We start from the raw sequence: 18,787 nt of genomic DNA, 5'->3' as shown, positions 1-18,787 counted from the left end.
TTTGGTTTTGGACTTTACCACTTTTTAACCATCCTTACTATAATACTTTTTAAATAGTCTTATCTTCTTGTGTTATGGAAAGAGGTATTTGGTGTAGTGAAATAATTTCACATAATATTATTTATCGAAATAATATTTCACAAAATTCTTCACCGGCTCCAACCGGCTAGTAACGGTGTTCAAAATATGAGATGTTACAATACCTACAATTTATAGATGTTTCATCCCCGAAACTCAAAACAAATGGGAGTACCGCTCCCGTATCTCGACTTCCATCTCCTAGGTTGCCTCTTCAATGCCGTGGTTACACCACTACACCTTTACCAAAGGTATTGTTTTGTTCCTTAGCACCCTATTTTTCCAATCTAGAATTGCGACTAGTTTTTCCTCATAGCTTAGTTGAGGATCTATGCTAAGTTCATCATAACTTAGCACATGAGTGGGGTCGTTCACGGACTTCAATAATGTTGACACATGGAATACATTGTGAACTCTAGAGAACATGGTTGGAAGGGCTAGTTTGTAAGCTACATTTCTAATGCGTTCTAGAACGTCAAGCGATCCTATGTACCTAGGGTTCAACTTGCCCTTTTTCCCGAACCTCATAACTCCTCTCAGTGGAGCTATTTTTAATAGTAACTTGTACCCAACTTCAAATTCTAATGGTCTTCGACGATGATCAGCATATTTGCATTGTCGATCTATAGAGGTCTACAACCTTTGACGGATTGATCTAATGTCTTTCGTAGCTTGGTCTACCTCTTCTGATCCCAAGAAAGAATTTCCTCTCACCAGTCTCATGCCAGTGGAATAGAGATCGACACTTTCTTCCATATAGTGCCTCATACGGAGAAATTTTTATCGAGTCATGATAGCTATAGTTGTAGGCGAACTCAATTAATGGAAGTTTTACACTCTAGGAACCATGAAAATCTAGCACGCAAGCCCTTAACATATCTTCCAAGGTATAAATTGTTCGTTCGCTCTGGCCATCTGCCTGTCGATGAAAGGCCGTACTAAACTTGAGTTTAGTTCCCAATCCCATTTGCATTCTTCTCCAAAACGGGGAGGTAAATCATCCATCACGATCAGACACTATAGAAATGGGTAGCCCATGTAATCGCACTATATCAGCAATGTACAAGTAGGACAAATTATTTGCACCGTCTGTTTCTTAATTGGTAGGAAATGAGTGGAGTTTGTCAATCTATCCAAGATAAGCCAAATTGCATCGTGCCTCTTCGGAGTGTGTGGTAACCTGATAACAAAGTCCATGGTGACCATTTCCGATTTCCACTCAGGGATCTCTAGCGGTAGCAATAACCTTGCGGGTTGCTGATGCTCCGTCTTGGTTTGTTGACACATCAAACAGAGTGCCACGTACTCCACTACATCAAGAATAAGTACCCTCTACCAAGGATTGATGACCTGTTCGATCAGCTACAAGGTAAGACGGTGTTCTCAAAGATTGATCTTCGATCTGGTTATCACAAGTTGACGATCAAAGATGAGGATATACCGAAGACGGCCTTCCGGACATGGTATGGGCATTATGAGTTCTTGGTCATCTCTTTTGGTCTGACTAATGCCCCAGCAGCTTTCATGGATCTGATGAACAGGGTGTTCAAGGACTTCTTGGATCAGTTCTTCATTGTATTCATCGATGACATTTTGGTATATTCCAATTCAGAGGCAGAACACGAGCAGCATCTCTGACAGGTTTTGCAGAGGTTGAGGGAGCATCAGTTATACGCCAAGTTTAAGAAGTGTGAGTTCTGGCTACCAGAGGTGACTTTCCTTGGGCATATAGTTGGGGCAGAAGGGATTAAGGTGGATCTGTCTAAGGTAGATGCAGTTAGGGATTGGCCGAGGCCGAGGAATGCCTCAGAGGTGTGGAGTTTCCTTGGGTTGGCTGGCTACTATAGGCGGTTTGTAGAGGGGTTCTCAAAGATTTGTTCACCGATGACAGAGTTGACAAGGAAGAATCAGAAGTTCATCTGGTCAGAGAAGTGTTAGAACAACTTTCAGGAGTTGAAGTGACGGCTTATTTCTGTGCCTGTGTTGAGTCTTCCTTCGAAGGAAAGGAAGTTTATGGTCTACTGTGACGCGTCGAGGATGGGTTTAGGCTGTGTATTAATGCAGAACGAGAAAGTTATAGCCTATGCATCTCGACAGCTGAAGGAGTATGAGTAGAGGTATCCGACTCACGATTTGGAGTTAGAAGTAGTGGTATTCGCACTAAAGGTGTGGTGACATTATCTGTATGGGGAAAAGTGCGAGATATACACTGAGCATAAGAGTTTGAAGTATTTCTTTACTCAGAAGGATCTGAATATGAGGCAGAGACGTTGGTTGGAGTTGGTTAAAGATTATGATTGGAATATCCTTTACCACCCTGGAAAAGCCAACGTGGTGGCAGATGCATTGAGCCGAAGGGGCCCAGGGCAGTTGTATAGTTCTACTCAGATCTCGAGAGAATTGGCTGATGAGATGGTCAGGGCAAGGATAGAACTGGTAGTGGGCCAGTTAGTCAATATCACCTTGCAGTCGACCCTGTTAGAGCGGGTCAAGGAGGGTCAGTTGGCAGATGTGCAGTTGCAGGAAGCTAGGCAGCATGCCTTAGCGGGGACAGCTAAGGATTATTCAGTTTCTGAGACAGGTTTGCTCCGATATCAGGGACGGAAATGTGTTCCGACAGATGAGAGGATTAAGCGTGAGATATTGGATGAGTCTCACACTATGCCATACTCACTTCATTCGGGTACCAAAAAGATGTATCAGGATCTACGGACATTATATTGGTGGCCCGGGATGAAGAAGGATGTAGTTGAGTATGTGTCCAGGTGTTTGACATGTCAGCAGGTTAAGGCTGAGCATCAGCGATCAGTGGGATTGCTTCAGCCTTTGGGTATCCTAGAGTGGAAATGGGAGGATATTACGATGGATTTTGTGGAAGGATTACCCAAGACAGTTCGACTTCATGACTCAGTGTGGATGATAGTGGATAGATACACCAAGTCAGCTCATTTTCTTTGAGTGAGGTCGACTTTTACAGTGGAGCAGTATGCAGAGCTGTATGTGAGGGAGATAGTTCGTCTCCATGGGGTTTCCAAAGTCTATTGTATCTGATCGAGACCCTATCTTTACCTCTAAGTTCTGGGGAGCTCTGCAGAGAGCCATGGGGACTCAGCTGAAGATTAGCACAACTTTTCATCCTCAGACTGATGGATAGTCTGAGAGGACGATTCAGGTATTGGAGGACATGCTTAGGGCATGTGTGATTGATTTCGAAGGTTCGTGGAGTAAGTATCTCCCATTGATCGAGTTTTCATATAACAACAGTTATCAGTCCACGATTGGAGTGGCTCCTTATGAGAAGTTATATGGAAGAAAGTGCAGATCGCCCATTAACTAGGATGAGATGGGTGAGAGAAAGTATTTGGGGCTAGATATGGGTGAAACCATGGTCGCATGTAACGACCCAAATTCTCTAATAAGGCTTAAGGGCCTTGATTAGTATGCCAGGAGGGCATAACTGGGATTACAGTGAATTGACTTAAATGCGCGCATATGTGATTAATGATATTATGTGATAATATGAATATTTATGTGATATATGTGAGAACCACATTATTATGTGGCCAGGTTCATAGAGCGCAACTCGAGACAATCCTAGGGTCAGATAGCGAGGAAAGTCACAACGGGACTTAAGATATGACTTTAGACAAGTCAGGGGTATTTTAGGTATCGGGTAGTGATTTGAACTATCGGGTCATGAAAATAATATATGGAGATATATTTGAGGTTAGGATGTCTAGGCGGGAATATTGGGGGATTTTACCGTTTTGGCCTCGGGGACAGTTCTGGCACCCCGAACCTTGGGATTAGCTTAACAAGTAAAACAAGAGTTAGGAAGCCTTTAGGGAAAAATAAACCGACCTAATCTCTTACTCAGCTGGTTACTCTCACTCTCACTCTCAAGAAAAAAAAAAGGAACTAAATTAGAAGCAGTCAAGGGAATTAGGGATTGGAGCTGAAGAAATGTTGGAAGTCTAGTGAGATTCAAGAGTAAATCTTGAGGCTTAGCTCAGTGAATAAACCAGGACTGAATCAAGACTAAGGTAAGGGTTTCATCCATCTGTTTTTCTAAAATTCAACCTTAAGCTTCAGCTGGATTATTGAGGGTGTTGTTCAATTGATGATTAAGGTGGAAGTGAGCAGGGGAAATCCTTGGAATCAGCTGAGTTTTTGCTAAGGGAGGAGTTCAATCAAGAAGGTAGGCTTTGTTTCATGAATTAATCATTTGAGTTTGAGTTTTGACTGGTTATAACAGGGTGTTTGTGTTCTTAGAGTCTCAAGGGTTGGAGGTGAATCTTCTATGGTTTATTGAGCTGAATTTCTGTTGAAATTGTGTGGCATGAGTTGGGGATATGTTGGGTGTTGAAGTAGGAAGCTTAGGGGTGGTTTTGGTTGAGGTTTTAGGCTTTAAAATGATGGGTTTTCTGGGCACTAAGGGAAGGGTCGCGGCTTTGTTCTAGAGTGCTGCGGCCCTGGGATGAAAAAGGGCCAAGGAGGCTCGGCCATGGGAGGGCGCCGCAGCGCCCAAAGCAAGGGCCGCGGCGCGTGTTTTGTTTAAGATGGCGTTTGTTCTATTTTGAGGCAAGGGCCACGGCTATGTTTTAGGGGCCGCAGCCCTTGGTTGCACACATGAGCTTTTGAGGGTTTTAGGCACGGGAAAGTGGTCTAGTATGCTCGGGATTGATTTCACCACCGTGCTTGGTGGAATTTGGAGTCCTGGGAGTCAGCTTTGTAACCAGAAACCTATATTCGAGTATTAATGGAACCTTATACTTTGGTTGTGACTAGGTGATAGAGGCTTAGGCTTAGGAACGGATCGTGCTTGAGGGGCATTGCTCGTAATTCAATAACCGTACAGACTAAAGGTAAGGAAACTACACCCGGTTGAATATTTGAACTGGACTAAGGGCTCCCTAATATAAATGATTGAAAGAGCGGTATTATGCCATGTAAATTGTAACCAACGGCCTGAGCGAGCCACGGTTAACTTGTGCAATTGGCACGGCTCGGACACTGGTATCCGAGGACAGCTTATTATGCACTAAGCTCGGCTTAAGCGGGCCGGAGTTAGTGGGTCAAACAGAGGGTGCGGCCTAAGGCGTCAACCCTAGTATTTGTGTAAATTGAATGCAGTACTTGGCTACAGATGATATTGTTGAATAATCTAAGTGTGGTTGAAGTTGTTTGTACCTTGAAATATGCTTATATGCCATGGATTTGATAACTGTACATGCTTACTAGAATATCTGTGTGAGATTGCTGTATATATTGTGTATGTTGTTTTCTTGTTGAGCCTTGGCTCACGGGTGCAGCGTGGTCACTTAAACTAATGACACATTTTTAAATTGATGACTTGATTAGCAAGTCTTGCACTTTATAAGTACACAGTGTAGCGGTCCTGGCTATCCAGAGCATTACAACTTGGTATCAGAGCGTCCTAGGTTTAAGGGTTCCTGAAGACAGGCTGGACTTGTACATTCGCTGCTAGGGACAAGCTCAAATCAGGGTTCGGTAATGTGTATATGTGCTTATGTGCTTTTGTGCTTGTGATGAGCTATGAATGTTGTTATTTACTGGATTATTAGGAAGCATGGGGTACTGATAGGGCCTGGCCCTTGACTGTTGTATGAAAATATTGGGGCATGTTTATTAACATCGCCGTGCATGTAAATGAATATATGGATGATTAGTTGTATATAGTGTAGGGATGAATGCTTGTTTTACAGTTATTGTGTAGTGAGATTGGAGGCGTGCTTATTACCAGCCAGTGCATGTGGATGGATGCTTATATGTTAAATATTTGTGATTGGTTATGCTCCATTGGTGAATCTTAGAGAAGCTTTTACCCTGTCATCATGGTCTAACTACCGAGTCGTTATTTGCAGATTGACTTGGATAGTTATGCGTCCAAGAAAGTCTACACGACTAGCCAGCACTAGGTCTGGGGTCGAGAATGATGACCAGGGCCAGAACCCTCCGACAGTCCCTGAGAACTGGTAGCAGTTAATGGCTGATATGCAGGCTCGACTACAGAGTCACGACGAGCAGATCCGTATTCTGCAACAGCAGGTTCCATCAGGGAGTGCTGCCCCTATTGTACCACCTACAATGGTACCGGTTATGCAACCTAGGGAGGTTGTTAACAAGTGGGAACCGTTGTATGAGCGGTTCAGGAAGCAGCAACCCCCAATCTTTGAGGGTGGACCGGATTCGTTAAAAGCCGAGCAGTGGCTAACTATGATCACTACAATTTTGGATTTCATGAGGATTGAATGGCATGATAGGGTGGCCTGCACCACTTATATGTTGAGGGAGGATGCCCGTATCTGGTGGGAAGTGGCATCGCAGACCAGGGATGTTACTACCTTGTCTTGGGAAGGTTTCAAAGATTTGTTTGGCCAGAAGTATTATAATGTTGCTGTCAGAGCTGGAAAGGTTAATGAGTTTGTGAGTTTGGTTCAGGGCAATATGACTGTTACTGAGTATGCCTTGAAATTTGATAGGCTTGCAAAGTTTACACTAGATCTTGTGCCTACTGATGCTGCTAGGCAAGATTGTTTTATCAGGGGGCTTAATCCTATGATAGCCCGGGATGTCAGGATCACAACGGTACCTGGAGGGACAACTTATGCCCAGGCTGTTGAGAAGGCTCTTATCACTGAGGAAGCGGAGAACAAGATATGGAAGGAGAGCGCGGTGAGGCATGAGGGCAGCAGAGCGGTGCCTCGTTATTCAGGAACAGGTAGGGGCGGAGGCCCCAGTGACTTCAAGAGAAAGACTCCTGACACTTCGACCGCTCCTGGTCCTGATAGGAGGGGTCTGGGTGGTCAGGGTGGCCGTCAGGGTGGCGGTAAGGCATGGCGGACCTATCCAGAGTGCCCGAGGTGTAGAAGACGCCATCTGGGCGAGTGTCGGGCCAAGGCATGCTTTTTGTGTGGGGCAGTAGAGCATCTCAGGAAAGACTGCCCAACGGTGAAGAAAGGTGAAGCGGGAAAGGTGGAGAGCTTGACTCTAGCTCGAGTATTCACCTTGACTCAGGCAAAGGCTGAGGCTAGTCCCTCAGTGGTGACAGGTCAGCTTTCTAGTGCTGGCTTTCCTTTTACAGTATTGATTGATTCTGGTGCTACACATTCTTTTGTTTCTAGTAGAGTGATTGATAGATTGTGTAGACCTAGTGAGTATCGAACCGCAGGGTTTGGAACTTTGTTGCCTACAGGAGAACTGGTAGTCTCTAGGTAATGGGTTAGGGCACTGCTAGTGATGGTTGATAGTAGGGAACTCTCAGTGGATCTGATTGAGCTAGATATGGAGGATTTTGACATGATTCTAGGGATGGATTGGTTGGCTAGATATGGGGCTACGATTGATTGCAGGAAGAAGATGGTTACTTTTGAGCCTAAGGGAGAAACCCTTTTGTCTTTGTGGGTGCGGTGTCTGGACCCCGCATACCCATGATTTCAGCATTGAGAGCCAGAGACTTGTTGCAGGGGGGATGCATAGGTTTTCTGGCTAGTGTAGTGGATACCGCTAGAGTTATGTCGGAAGGGCCGGGAGAGACCAGATTGGTGTGTGAGTTTTTAGATGTATTCCCTGAGGATCTACCAGGGTTGCCACCGCGTAGGGAGATTCAGTTTGAGATTGAGTTGGCACCGGGGACCGAACTAGTATCAAGGGCACCATACAGAATGGCACCTGAAAAATTGAAAGAATTGAAGATACAGTTGCAAGAACTTTTGGAATTGGGATTTATCAGGCCTAGCTACTCTCCATGGGGCGCTCCAGTGTTGTTTGTTAAGAAAAAGGACGGGACTTTGAGGATGTACATAGATTACAGAGAATTGAACAAGTTAACCATCAAGAATAAGTACCCTCTACCAAGGATTGATGACTTGTTCGATCAGTTGCAAGGTAAGACGGTGTTCTCAAAGATTGACCTTCGATCTGGTTATCACCAGCTGAGGATCAAAGATGAGGATATACCCAAGACGGCCTTCTGGACACGGTTTGGGCATTATGAGTTCTTGGTCATGTCTTTTGGTCTGACCAATGCCCCAGCAGCTTTCATGGATCTGATGAACAGGGTGTTCAAGGACTTCTTGGATCAGTTCATCATTGTCTTCATCGACGACATTTTGGTATATTCCAGTTCAGAGGCAGAACACGAGCAGCATCTCCGACAGGTTTTGCAGAGGTTGAGGGAGCATCAGTTATATGCCAAGTTTAAGAAGTGTGAGTTCTGGCTACTAGAGGTGAGTTCCGTTGGGCATATAGTTGGGGCAGAAGGGATTAAGGTGGATCCGTCCAAGGTAGATGCAGTTAGGGATTGGCCGAGGCCGAGGAATGCCTCGGAGGTGCGGAGTTTCCTTGGGTTGGCTGGCTACTATAGGCGGTTTGTAGAGGGGTTCTCGAAGATTTCTTCACCGATGACAGAGTTGACAAGGAAGAATCAGAAGTTCATCTGGTCAGAGAAGTGTGAGAACAGCTTTCAGGAGTTAAAGCGACGGCTTATTTCTGCGCCTGTGTCGAGTCTTCCTTCGGAGGAAGGGAAGTTTGTGGTCTACTGTGACGCGTTGAGGATGGGTTTAGGCTGTGTATTAATGCAGAACGAGAAAGTTATAGCCTATGCATCTCGATAGCTGAAGGAGTATGGACTCACGATTTGGAGTTAGCAGTAGTGGTATTCGCACTAAAGGTGTGGTGACATTATCTGTATGGGGAAAAGTGCGAGATATACACTGACCATAAGAGTCTGAAGTATTTCTTTACTCAGAAGGATCTGAATATGAGGCAGAGACGTTGGTTGGAGTTGGTTAAAGATTATGATTGGGATATCCTTTACCACCTTGGAAAAGCCAACGTGGTGGCAGATGCATTGAGCCGGAGGGACCCAAGGCAGTTGTATAGTTCTACTCAGATCTCGAGAGAATTGGCTGATGAGATGGTCAGGGCAAGGATAGAACTGGTAGTGGGCCAGTTAGCCAATATACCTTGCAGTCGACCCTGTTAAAGCGGGTCAAGGAGGGTCAGTTGGCAGATGTGCAGTTGCAGGAAGCTAGGCAGCATGCCTTAGCGAGGACAGCTAAGGATTATTCAGTATCTGAGACAGGTTTGCTCCGATATCAGGGACGGATATGTGTTCCAGCAGATGAGAGGATTAGGCGTGAGATATTGGATGAGTCTCACACTATCCCATACTCACTTCATCCAGGTACAACGAAGATGTATCAGGATCTATGATAAGTCTATTTTTGTATAAAGTTTATTTCTTATTCTTTAGGGTTTTATGTTAATAAGTAGTGTGTTTGAGGATGGTTAGAATCGTTTTGCTAATTTGTTTCATTTAAACTGAATCGTCATTTTTGAGGATAATGTATATATTTTAATGAGTTTTTGGTTTGATGATAATATTGTAGGGTTCTAATCATTGGAGTAAAGTTAAAGAGGAGAAAAAAATCGAAAAAGAATGAAAGCATAATCAAGCAGAGAACTCACCGCTACAAGGAAAAATCCTTGCCGCTACGAGACAAGGCAGCAGAGTACTTGCCGCTACAAGGAAAAATCCTTGCCGCTACGAGTAAAACAAAGAGATTATTGCCGCGGCAAAGGAAAATGCTTGCCGCGGCACGAGAACCCAGAAGTTGCCATTCATAATTCTTGCCGCGGCAAGGGAAAATGCTTGCCGCGGCACGAGTTTAAATTTTGAATTCTTTTAGATTTTTCTGATTATTTTAAGAGAGATATACAAGGGGATTAAGAGAAGAATCGGAAATTAGGTTTTATTTTACGTTTTTAGAGAGAGAAACTCAGAGAGAGCTTTGGAGGAGAAGGAAGATCGCAATCAACATCTCAATAGTTTTCTTCTTCCCCTACTCTATTATTCTTTATCTATGTTTATGTTTTTAATCATGATGAAGATTATTGGCTAGTTTCTTTTAGGTTAAGGGTTATTCAAAACCCAGACATGATTGTTTAACTTCAGTTATGAGTATTATTTCTTGATTTCCTTCATATTAAATTGATTCTATTCTTCTATGCTTATCTTATGAATTTTGTGATTCCTTGTTAGGGTGTACAACTAATTAGGGTTTACATTATTTCATTATCATCTTAGAATTTCTATTCACCTAATAGTTTAGGGTTCTAAGTATTGGTGATAAATTGCAATTGATGATATGGCCAAATATGTTGTTGATTGTGATGAAGGATAGAACCTAGGTTAAATGAATTATATGCTAAATTGATTTATTTCCTAGATTAACCTATCTCCATTGTTCTTAATGCTTTTACTAAATTAAATGAATCATATGCTTCATAGGTTTGTTATTTGGTAAAAAGAGTTAATTATTGAGCGCTTCGCCGTGATTGATTGTAATAGGGAGATTGGGATAATTGACTGCTTAAGCTTTATCTACGGGGTTAATAGTTTAATTGGGAATCGGAATAATATTCAATATTGATATTCATGCATGATTGTTTGAGGTGGAGAATAATTCTTAATTGTTCTTTAAAAATCGTTATAAATCCTTATTTGTTAATCGTCTTATTAGTTTTAAATTTCAAAATCCCCTTTTCCTTTTAACTTTGTTAAACTTTGTGAATAATAAATTGAATATAGTTCCCTTGGGTTCGACCTCTATTTGCCATTGTACTAAATTAATTGGTGATAGTGTAATCAAAATCTTTATTAAATTTGGTACACCATACGACACACATCAAATTTTTGGAGCCGTTGCCGGGGAACTATTTAATTCTTTTTATTATTCATATTGGTTTACTTTTACTAACTTGATTTCTCTTGGTATCTCAGAGTTATATGTCTGACGAAGACACTCAGAACAGGTTGGAAGCAATCAAGCAGTATCTTGAGTCATCGTCAGCTTCTCGATCTTCAAGAATTATTACTAATAATCCGCTCTTTCAACGTCTTGCTCCGCAAGAAAATCCTGTTAAAGTGCCATTACCGTCTGACAACGAATCTGATTCTGACGATTCAGTTCGATCCTATAGAACAATGGCTCAGCAAAGGACATTGAAAGAGTTGGCAGCGCCAAATCTTGACCAACAACCACTATGCATCCAATATCCACCGTTGGATGTAAACTTTGAGCTGAAGTCGGGCCTCATCCGCTTATTGCCTTCTTTCCATGGGCTGCCTGGTGAGGATCCGAATAAACATTTGAAGGAGTTTCATATTGTCTGTTCTAGTATGAAACCCGCTGCAGTGACTGAGGAATAGATTAAGCTGCGAGCTTTTCCTTTTTCTCTAAAGGATGCAGCTAAAGAGTGGTTGTACTATCTTCCACCTGGTACTGTTGAAACTTGGAATGGTATGAAGACTATGTTCCTAGAACGATACTTTCCGGCATCTAAAGTTGGAAGCATCAGGAAGGAGATCTGTGGTATAAGGCAGTATACAGGAGAGTCTTTGTATGAGTATTGGGAGAGATTTAAGAGGTTGCGTGCTAGCTGCCCTCATCATCAGATAAGTGAACAGCTCCTCATTCAGTACTTTTATGAAGGATTACAATCACTGGATAGGAGTATGATCGATGCAGCCAGTGGGGGTGCACTAGTTGATAAGACTCCTGCTGCAGCCAGGAGCTTGATTTCTAATATGGCTGCTAACTCACAACAGTTTGGCATTCGTCAAGATCCTGTTCCACCGCCCAAATCAGCTAATGAAGTGAGCACCTCTAATGCTAATCAGCTGGGTCAACAATTGGCTCAATTAACTGCAGTGGTACAACAACTAGCTTTGGGCCAACAGGTGCGGCCATGTGGAATCTGTCAAGTAGTGGGGCACCCTACTGATACGTGCCCCACTCTAGTAGAGGGAGAAACTGAGGGTGTTAATGCTGTGGGAAATTTTCCTGGTCAATTACGTCAGATGTATTATGAACCATTTTCACAAACTTATAATCCTGGCTGGCGTGATCATCCAAACCTTCGATATGGGAATCATCAACAAATAGCTCAACAACCAACAGCAGCAAGACCACCTGGTTTCACTACACAACAGAGGTCTCAAAATAATTATGTACCTAGACCATCACAACCACCGCAGGCTGCTCCACAACCAAGTGCCAAAACTTCTACTGAGGATTTAATCAATGCACTTGCTACAAATACTCTTCAATTTCAGCAAACCACCCAAGCGTCCATCAAAAGTTTGGAGAATCAGGTGGGACAATTAGCAGCATCATATAACCGGTTGGAGGCTCATCTGTCAAATAAATTGCCTTCACAACCTGAGATGAATCCCAAGGAGAATGCTAGTGCAGTAACTTTGCACAGTGGGACGCAATATGATCCACCTAGTCCTCCAATTCCCAGTAAATTGTCATCCAAGCCACAAGTTGATTGCTCAGTTAATGAATATGTTTCTCCAAAGCCAACCACCCCTACACAACTCAGCCCTAAGCCTACTATTGTCATTCCAACTCCATTCCCAAGCAGACTGAAAAAGACTAAAAAGGAAGAGGTTGACAAGGAGATTCTTGATACATTCCGAAAGGTAGAAGTGAATATTCCTCTTCTTGACGCTATTAAACAAGTGCCGCGCTATGCCAAGTTTTTGAAAGAGTTGTGCACTAATAAGCGTAAGTTGAGGGCTAATGAAAAAGTTAGTGTGGGGGAGAATGTTTCCGCAGTTCTACAAAAGAAGCTTCCACCAAAGTGTAAGGATCCTGGTACTTTTACTATCCCTTGCACTATTGGTAATAAAAGAATTGAGCGGTGTATGTTGGATTTGGGAGCCTCTATCAATGTCATGCCATTCTCCATTTATGCTTCATTGAATCTCGGTCCACTTGAAGAGACAGGGGTGATTATTCAACTTGCTGATCGGTCGAATGCTTATCCCAGGGGTGTAATAGAAGATGTTTTAGTTCAAGTAAATGAATTGGTGTTTCCGGCTGATTTTTATGTTCTTGATATGGAAGATGAATCTATTCCATGCTCCACTCCAATTTTGTTGGGGAGACCATTCATGAAGACTGCGAGAACTAAGATTGATGTGCATGACGGTACGTTGACCATGGAATTTGATGGGGAGACAATTCGATTTAATATTTTTGAGGCTATGAGGTATCCAAGTGATGTACATGCTGTTTACTCTCTTGATGTGTTGGATATTCTTTCTCAACGAGTTTCAGATTTGCATAGTGAAGATGATTTGGAGGTTGCGTTGAGAGAGCATCTTGTGTTGACCGATGAAGATTTGTCTCATGAGATCATGGATTTCATAACCACACTCAATAGTGGTTTTGACAAGACTTTTAAGAAGGTTGCATTTCTTAATTTGCCGATTTCTAATGAGAAATTGCAGCCATCAATTATTCAAGCTCCTACACTTGAATTGAAGCCTCTTCCGGAGCATCTCAAATATGTTTACTTGGGGAAGAACGAGACACTTCCTGTTATAATTGCAAGAAATCTTAACCAAGGTCAAGAAGAAAAATTAATGAGAGTACTCCGAGAGTATAAAACAGCCATTGGTTGGTCTATTGCGGATATTAAGGGGATTAGCCCTTCCATGTGCATGCACCGAATTTTACTTGAAGAAGGGTCTAAACCAACACGTGAGGCGCAACGGAGATTGAATCCACCTATGATAGAGGTTGTGAAAAAGGAGATACTGAAGCTCCTTAGTGTGGGTATTATTTACCCAATTTCAGACAGTCAATGGGTGAGTCCTGTTCAGGTAGTGCCAAAGAAGTCTGGAATCACAGTGGTAAAGAATGATGAAAACGAGCTGGTACCAAAAAGAATGCAAACCGGGTGGCGAGTTTGTATAGATTACCGAAAGTTGAATGCGACAACCCGTAAGGATCACTTTCCATTACCGTTCATTGATCAGATGCTTGAGAGGTTAGCGGGTCATCCTTATTATTGTTTTCTTGACGGTTATTCGGGATATAATCAGATTGTTATAGCTCCTGAAGATCAAGAGAAGACAACCTTTACATGCCCTTTTGGTACATTCGCTTTTCGACAAATGCCGTTTGGGTTATGTAATGCTCCGGCCACATTTCAGCGATGTATGATGAGCATTTTTTCAGAATATATTGAAAACATCATCGAGGTTTTTATGGATGATTTTAGTGTTTATGGTGACTCATTTGATCGCTGCCTTCATAATCTCACTTTGGTACTCCAGCGGTGTATTGAAACTAACCTTGTGCTCAACTGGGAAAAATGCCATTTTATGGTAAGCCAAGGTATAGTTTTGGGTCATGTGATTTCAGTCAAGGGAATAGAGGTTGATAAGGCAAAGATTGATTTAATTCGTTCTCTACCATCTCCGACTAGTGTGAAAGAAGTAAGATCATTCCTTGGGCATGCAGGGTTTTATCGGAGATTTATAAAGGATTTCTCTAGAATTTCCACACCTCTATGAAACCTTCTCCAAGAAGATGTAAAGTTCGAATTTAATGACAAGTGTTTCGTGGCTTTCAACCTATTAAAAGAGTCTCTAACTACAGCTCCTATAATTCAGCCATCGAATTGGGAGTTACCATTTGAACTCATGTGTGATACAAGTGACTATGTCGTGGGCGCTGTTCTTGGGCAGCGAGTTAACAAGCTTCCTCATGTTATATATTATGCTTCTCGCACTCTTAATGATGCTCAACTTAATTATTCCACCACTAAAAAAGAGCACTTGGCGGTCATTTTTGCATTGGAAAAGTTTCGGTCATACTTGATTGGAACTAAAGTGATTGTTTATACCGACCATGCTGCTCTTCGCTATCTATTGGCAAAGAAAGAAGCCAAGCCTCGGCTGATCCGGTGGATTCTACTTCTTCAAGAGTTCGATTTGGAGATAAAAGATCAAAAGGGTTCTGAGAATACGGTGGCAGATCACTTGAGTCGTCTTATTCGGGATGAAGATAATTTGCCCATAGAAGAAAAATTTCCGGATGAGCAACTCCTCGCCATGCAAGAAGTTATTCCTTGGTATGCCGACATTGTAAACTACCTTGCTTCAAAGGAGTTACCAAGTGATCTCACACAAGCACAACGGAACAAGATCAAGCATGATGCTCGCCACTACATATGGGATGAACCTTATCTTTGGAAGCATTGTACTGATCAAATCATTCGAAGGTGTGTACCTGAATCTGAATTTCACTCCATCCTTGCTTTTTGTCATGCTTATGCTTGTGGTGGACACTTTGGACCTAAGAGGACAGCTCGTAAGATATTTGACAGCGGTTTCTATTGGCCCACAATTTTCAAAGATGCTTATGCTTATTGTAAGGCATGTGATCGTTGTCAACGAGTTGGTAACATAACGGCCAAGGATCAAATGCCCCAAACTCCTATTTTAATTCTTGCGATCTTTGATGTTTGGGGTATGGATTTCATGGGACCATTCCCATCCTCTTTCGGCTATGAATATATTTTATTGGCGGTAGACTACGTGTCTAAATGGGTGGAAGCGATTGCAACTAGAACGGAAAATTCAAAAACAGTAGTGGATTTCATTTGCTCCAACATTTTTGTGCGTTTTGGTACACCTAAGGCTATACTTAGTGATCGAGGCACTCATTTTTGTAACAAGAGTATAGAAGCATTGTTTCAACACTATAGTGTAACTCACAAGGTGACAGTTGCGTACCATCCTCAAGCCAACGGGCAAGCAGAGGTTTCTAATCGTGAAATCAAATTGATCCTTGAGAAAACTGTAAATCCAAACCGGAAAGATTGGAGTACAAGGCTTGATGATGCCTTGTGGGCGTATCGAACGGCATATAAAACACCTATCGGTATGTCACCTTATCGGTTGGTGTATGGAAAACCTTGCCATCTACCGGTTGAGCTAGAGCATAAGGCGTGGTGGGCTGTAAAGAAGTGTAACATGGACATGGTTGCTGTAGGACAACAAAGAATGCTTCAATTGCATGAGTTAGAAGAAATACGCAATGAAGCATATGAGAGTTCGAAAATCTACAAGGAGAAAACCAAAGCTTTTCATGACAAACATATTCTTCAGAAGAGCTTTGTGGAAGGTCAGAAAGTTCTCATGTATCACTCTCGCCTTAAACTTTTTCCTGGGAAGTTGAAGTCTCGCTGGTTAGGTCCGTTCATTGTTACCAAGGTTTTTCCTCATGGAGCGGTCGAAGTTGTAAGTCCAAGTACCGGAAAGTTATTTAAGGTGAATGGTCAGAGATTGAAGCCCTACTATGAGTCAATGGCGGCGGATGAGCAAGTTCATATGTTGTACCTTGAAGACCCAGTTTATGTCGATGAAGATTGAAGTTCTAAGTCGAGCTAGCGATGTTAAATGTAGCCATCTTAATTATTTTTTCAGTTTTAGTCATTTTATTTTTATTATTATTTTTTTAGTTGAACATTTAGTTTATTTAAATTTTATGTATTTAGTTGAACCGTGCAAAACGTGAAAAAAAAAAAGGCATTCTTGCCGCGGTACAGAAAAAGCCTTGCCGCGGCACGCAAGAGAAAGGCCAAACCCGAGAGGTTTGTGCCGCGGCAAGGAAAAGTCCCTGCCGTGGCACGACTCCCAGAAAATGCCTAAATACCCTTTTTCTTCCCCTTTTCTCACCCATCACTCTCCCTCTTACCTTCTAAACACTACCCACCGATTTTGCCATCCCTATTCTCCATCTTCATTCCTCTCCTCTCAATCCTTAGAAATAATAACCCCATTCCTAAATCCCTCATCTTCCTCATCAATCAATCATACCCATCTACCCATCCTCCATTATACCCATCCTCCACTATACCCATTCCTCAAAATCACCATCATTAGCCACCCATTACTTTCATTACCGACTAATGCTCATTGGGTAGGCTTTGCTCGGGATCAAGCATCATCAAGCACATTTGCATCATCTTTGGGTTGGAATCAAGGTATTTTTCTCTATTTGCAAGCTTTGATTGAGGTTTATCAACTTCTAATTCCTCTGAGAGTGGACGGGTTTTGTTGGATCTCCTTCTTTGATTTTGATTTCTGTGGTGAAAATGCTTGTATATTGAGTGTATTTACATCTTGGGGGTAGTTGATCAAGCCATAACCTTGTGATCTCTGAATTTTAAACTGTGCACTCTACATGTTCGATGAAAGGCCACAGTGAGTTGAATAGTCAAATTTGAGCGTGTTACATCTTCTGCTCTGTGCTGTGCCATTAATTATTAATCATTACCACTTTGAAGGCGTTAATCCTTAATTATTGCCTGTGATATAATGTCGAGCAAGAGATCACGCACTGACCATGCAGGCCCGTCTACCACAGCCAAAGTCAAGTATGATGCAAAGAAATTCACTTCAAAAGAAGCGTTTGAAAGCTACAAGGATGCCATTGATAAGAAGAAGGCATGGGTGGCAGAACGGGGCTTTGATCTAGACATGCATCATCCTTATCCAAGGTTGATGAGTATCATCGAGCAGAGGGGTTGGCAAAGACTGTGTGCCCAACCACAGCCCGCGGTTGTATCGATTGTTCGTGAGTTCTATGCTAATGCAATCGACCGCAAGAATTTACAGGTAATGGTTAGGGGTGTTCCCGTTACCTATTCTGCCTCTGCCATTAACCGTTACTACGGACTGCCAGATATTCCAAATGACGAGTTCAATGCTTCTGAATCAAATCTGGATCCTAATGCCATTATCCAAGCCATTGGCATTAGAGGGGCGCGGTGGAGGACGACTGAGAATGAAACTGCTCATAAACTGGAGTCCAAATATATGGACTATGAACTCAAGGCGTGGCACCGTTTTGTTGGGGCAAAAATGTTCCCCACAAAACATTTTGGAACAGTGGACTTGGCTTGTGGGAACTTGTTGTACGCCATCGTAACAAACAAGTCTATAGACGTTGGCAAGATCATTCATGCATCAATCCTGAAGAGTATGTCCAGTACACAGAATGGGTTCTACCATCCTTCATTAATCACAGACCTATGCAAGAAGGCCAGTGTACGATGGAATGATAATGAGGAAGTAATAAACCCAATGCATATCATCGACAGGAATACTATTCAGCGGTTTGACAAACCTACAGCCACATCTTCTGCGCAACCTGCATCTTCTTCACATGCACCTGTTCAGCCTCACACTGGCCGTAACAGGACACTTACTGATCGGGTTGCCACTATGGAGAATGAACTCTATCATGCTCGTCTTGACATTCGAACATATCATGAAGAGATGGTGGCCCAAAATCAAAGAATGATGGAGTTTGCTAGCAATCAAGACTTGTGCTTCAGGATGCAGCAAACCAATTTAGGGGCGGATATGTCTGGATATCCACCGGCCCCAATGTGGTTGCCACCTTACCCTCCATCTGTTCCGGTGCCGCCTAGCCATACCAATGACTATGATGATGATGATGGAGCGGGTAACACAGAAGAGTTCCAATATGATGCGGATGACACCTTTAGTCGAAATTAATGAGGGAGTTTTCTTATTTTCCTATTTTTCTTGTCATTTGTTTTTTTTTATTTTCTTTTGCTTTCTTTTTATTTCTTTTATTTTATTTTCTTGTGTCAATTTGTACTTATCACCATTGAGGACAATGTTTAATTCAAGTGTGGGGGATGGGTAACAAATTGTTTGTTTGGTCTGTGTTTGTTTATAATTGTGTGTTTGGTCTTGTGTCTTGTGCTGGTCTTATTGAATGCAATGGTCGATGATGAGTTTATGAGTGACACTAAACTTGAATGCTAGAAGATGATGGATAGATTA

The 18,787-nt window shown here is 42.5% G+C and overlaps 1 non-coding gene across 1 annotated transcript; it reads right to left on the bottom strand.

Moving 5' to 3' along the window:
• Nucleotides 1–11,455: 11,455 nt before the first annotated feature.
• Nucleotides 11,456–11,562, bottom strand: LOC133828133 (small nucleolar RNA R71). Its single transcript, XR_009890772.1, has one exon. It is a non-coding gene; the product is annotated as a small nucleolar RNA R71 (small nucleolar RNA).
• Nucleotides 11,563–18,787: the final 7,225 nt, after the last annotated feature.

Source organism: Humulus lupulus, chromosome 3 (genome assembly GCF_963169125.1).
Source record: "Humulus lupulus chromosome 3, drHumLupu1.1, whole genome shotgun sequence".
In the NCBI taxonomy this organism is placed as follows: Eukaryota; Viridiplantae; Streptophyta; class Magnoliopsida; order Rosales; family Cannabaceae; genus Humulus; species Humulus lupulus.
This window is presented reverse-complemented; position numbering and strand designations above follow the sequence as displayed.